This window comes from Phyllobates terribilis, unplaced genomic scaffold, assembly GCF_046119375.1.
Source record: "Phyllobates terribilis strain yellow unplaced genomic scaffold, ASM4611937v1 Scaffold_20__1_contigs__length_20440879, whole genome shotgun sequence".
Lineage (NCBI taxonomy): Eukaryota > Metazoa > Chordata > Amphibia > Anura > Dendrobatidae > Phyllobates > Phyllobates terribilis.
Window position 1 is genome coordinate 8,318,581 of NW_027362780.1, and position 4,841 is coordinate 8,323,421.

Consider the following 4,841-nt stretch of genomic DNA (forward strand, 5'->3'; position numbering starts at 1 on the left):
AATAAAGCATAGGACAAAACAACATAAATACAATTTAATAAAGCATAGGATAAAACAACATAAATACAATTTATTAAAGCATAGGATAAAACAACATAAATACAATTTAATAAAGCATAGGATAAAACAACATAAATACAATTTAATAAAGCATAGGATAAAACAACATAAATACAATTTAATAAAGCATAGGTTAAAACAACATAAATACAATTTAATAAAGCACAGGATAAAACAACATAAATACAATTTAATAAAGCATAGGTTAAAACAACATAAATACAATTTAATAAAGCATAGGATAAAACAACATAAATACAATTTAATAAAGCATAGGATAAAACAACATAAATACAATTTAATAAAGCAAAGGATAAAACAACATGAATAAAATTTAATAAAGCATAGGTTAAAATAACATAAATACAATTTAATAAAGCATAGGACAAAACAACATAAAAACAATTTAATAAAGCATAGTTTAAAACAACATGAATACAATTTAATAAAGCATAGGATAAAACCACAGAATTACAATTTAATAAAGCATAGGATAAAACAACATAAATACAATTTAATAAAGCATAGGATAAAACAACATAAATACAATTTAATAAAGCATAGGATAAAACAACATAAATACAATTTAATAAAGCATAGGATAAAACAACATAAATGCAATTTAATAAAGCATAGGTTAAAACAACATAAATACAATTTAATAAAGCACAGGATAAAACAACATAAATACAATTTAGTAAAGCATAGGTCAAAATAACATAAATACAATTTAATAAAACATAGGATAAAACAACATAAATACAATTTAATAAAGCATAGGTTAAAACATCATAAATACAATTTAATAAAGCATAGGATAAAACAACATAAATACAATTTAATAAAGCATAGGATAAAACAACATAAATAAAATTTAATAAAGCATAGGATAAAACAACATAAATAAAAATTTAATAAATCATAGGATAAAACAACATAAATACAATTTAATAAAGCATAGGATAAAACAACATAAATACAATTTAATAAAGCATAGCATAAAACAACATAAATACAATTTAATAAAGCATAGGATAAAACAACATAAATAAAATTTAATAAAGCATAGGTTAAAACAACATAAACACAATTTAATAAAGCATATAATAAAACCACAGCAATACAATTTAATAAAGCATAGGATAAAACAACATAAATACAATTTAATAAAGCATAGGACAAAACACCATAAATACAATTTAATAAAGCAGAGGATAAAACAACATAAATACAATTTAATGAAACAGGATAAACAACATAAATACAATTTAATAAAGCATAGGATAAAACAACATAAATACAATTTAATAAAGCATAGGCTAAAACTACATAAATACAATTTAATAAAGCATAGGATAAAACAAATTAAATACAATATAATAAAGCATAGGATAAAACAACATAAATTCAATTTAATAAAGCATAGTATAAAACAACATAAATACAATTTAATAAAGCATAAGATAAAACAACATGAATACAATTTAATAAAGCATAGGATAAAACAACATAAATACAATTTAATAAAGCATAAGTTAAAACAACATAAATACAATTTAATAAAGCATAGGATAAAACAACATAAATTCAATTTAATTAAGCATAGGATAAAACAACATAAATACAATTTAATAAAGCACAGGATAAAACAAAATAAATAAAATTTAATAAAGCATAGGATAAAACAACATAAATAAAATTTAATAAAACATAGGATAAAACAACATAAATACAATTTAATAAAGCATAGGATAAAACAACATAATTAAAATTTAATAAAGCATAGGATAAAACAACATAAATACAATTTAATAAAGCATATGATAAAACAACATAAATACAATTTAATAAAGCATAGGTTAAAACAACATAAATACAATTTAATAAAGCATAGGATAAAACAACATAAATACAATTTAATAAAGCATAGGATAAAACAACATAAATACAATTTAATAAAGCATAGGATAAAACAACATAAATACAATTTAATAAAGCAAAGGATAAAACAACATAAATAAAATTTAATAAAGCATAGGTTAAAATAACATAAATACAATTTAATAAAGCATAGGACAAAACAACATAAAAACAATTTAATAAAGCATAGTTTAAAACAACATAAATACAATTTAATAAAGCATAGGATAAAACAACATAAATACAATTTAATAAAGCATAGGATAAAACAACATAAATACAATTTAATAAAGCATAGGTTAAAACAACATAAATACAATTTAATAAAGCACAGGATAAAACAACATAAATACAATTTAGTAAAGCATAAGTTAAAACAACATAAATACAATTTAATAAAGCATAGGATTAAACAACATAAATTCAATTTAATAAAGCATAGGATAAAACAACATAAATACAATTTAATAAAGCACAGGATAAAACAAAATAAATAAAATTTAATAAAGCATAGGATAAAACAACATAAATAAAATTTAATAAAGCATAGGATAAAACAACATAAATACAATTTAATAAAGCATAGGATAAAACAACATAAATAAAATTTAATAAAGCATAGGATAAAACAACATAAATACAATTTAATAAAGCATATGATAAAACAACATAAATACAATTTAATAAAGCATAGGTTAAAACAACATAAATACAATTTAATAAAGCATAGGATAAAACAACATAAATACAATTTAATAAAGCATAGGATAAAACAACATAAATAAAATTTAATATAGCATAGGATAAAACAACATAAATACAATTAAATATAGCATAGGATAAAACAACATAAATACAATTTAATAAAGCATAGGATAAAACAACATAAATACAATTTAATAAAGCATAGGATAAAACAACATAAATACAATTTAATAAAGCAAAGGATAAAACAACATAAATAAAATTTAATAAAGCATAGGTTAAAATAACATAAATACAATTTAATAAAGCATAGGACAAAACAACATAAAAACAATTTAATAAAGCATAGTTTAAAACAACATAAATACAATTTAATAAAGCATAGGATAAAACCACAGAATTACAATTTAATAAAGCATAGGATAAAACAACATAAATACAATTTAATAAAGCATAGGATAAAACAACATAAATACAATTTAATAAAGCATAGGATAAAACAACATAAATAAAATTTAATAAAGCATAGGATAAAACAACATAAATAAAATTTAATAAAGCATAGGTTAAAATAACATAAATACAATTTAATAAAGCATAGGACAAAACAACATAAATACAATTTAATAAAGCATAGGATAAAACAACATAAATACAATTTAATAAAGCATAGGATCAAACAACATAAATACAATTTAATAAAGCATAGGATAAAACAACATAAATACAATTTAGTAAAGCATAGGTCAAAATAACATAAATACAATTTAATAAAGCATAGGATAAAACAACATAAATAAAATTTAATATAGCATAGGATAAAACAACATAAATACAATTAAATATAGCATAGGATAAAACAACATAAATACAATTTAATAAAGCATAGGATAAAACAACATAAATACAATTTAATAAAGCATAGGATAAAACAACATAAATACAATTTAATAAAGCATAGGATAAAACAACATAAATACAATTTAATAAAGCATAGGATAAAACAACATAAATAAAATTTAATAAAGCATAGGATAAAACAACATAAATAAAATTTAATAAAGCATAGGTTAAAATAACATAAATACAATTTAATAAAGCATAGGACAAAACAACATAAATACAATTTAATAAAGCATAGGATAAAACAACATAAATACAATTTAATAAAGCATAGGATCAAACAACATAAATACAATTTAATAAAGCATAGGATAAAACAACATAAATACAATTTAATAAGCATAGGTTAAAACAACATAAATACAATTTAATAAAGCACAGGATAAAACAACATAAATACAATTTAGTAAAGCATAAGTTAAAACAACATAAATACAATTTAATAAAGCATAGGATAAAACAACATAAATTCAATTTAATAAAGCATAGGATAAAACAACATAAATACAATTTAATAAAGCACAGGATAAAACAAAATAAATAAAATTTAATAAAGCATAGGATAAAACAACATAAATAAAATTTAATAAAGCATAGGATAAAACAACATAAATACAATTTAATAAAGCATAGGATAAAACAACATAAATAAAATTTAATAAAGCATAGGATAAAACAACATAAATACAATTTAATAAAGCATATGATAAAACAACATAAATACAATTTAATAAAGCATAGGTTAAAACAACATAAATACAATTTAATAAAGCATAGGATAAAAGAACATAAATACAATTTAATAAAGCATAGGATAAAACAACATAAATAAAATTTAATATAGCATAGGATAAAACAACATAAATACAATTAAATAAAGCATAGGATAAAGCAACATAAATACAATTTAATAAAGCATAGGATAAAACAACATAAATACAATTTAATAAAGCATAGGATAAAACAACATAAATACAATTTAATAAAGCAAAGGATAAAACAACATAAATAAAATTTAATAAAGCATAGGTTAAAATAACATAAATACAATTTAATAAAGCATAGGACAAAACAACATAAAAACAATTTAATAAAGCATAGTTTAAAACAACATAAATACAATTTAATAAAGCATAGGATAAAACCACAGAATTACAATTTAATAAAGCATAGGATAAAACAACATAAATACAATTTAATAAAGCATAGGATAAAACAACATAAATACAATTTAATAAAGCATAGGATAAAAC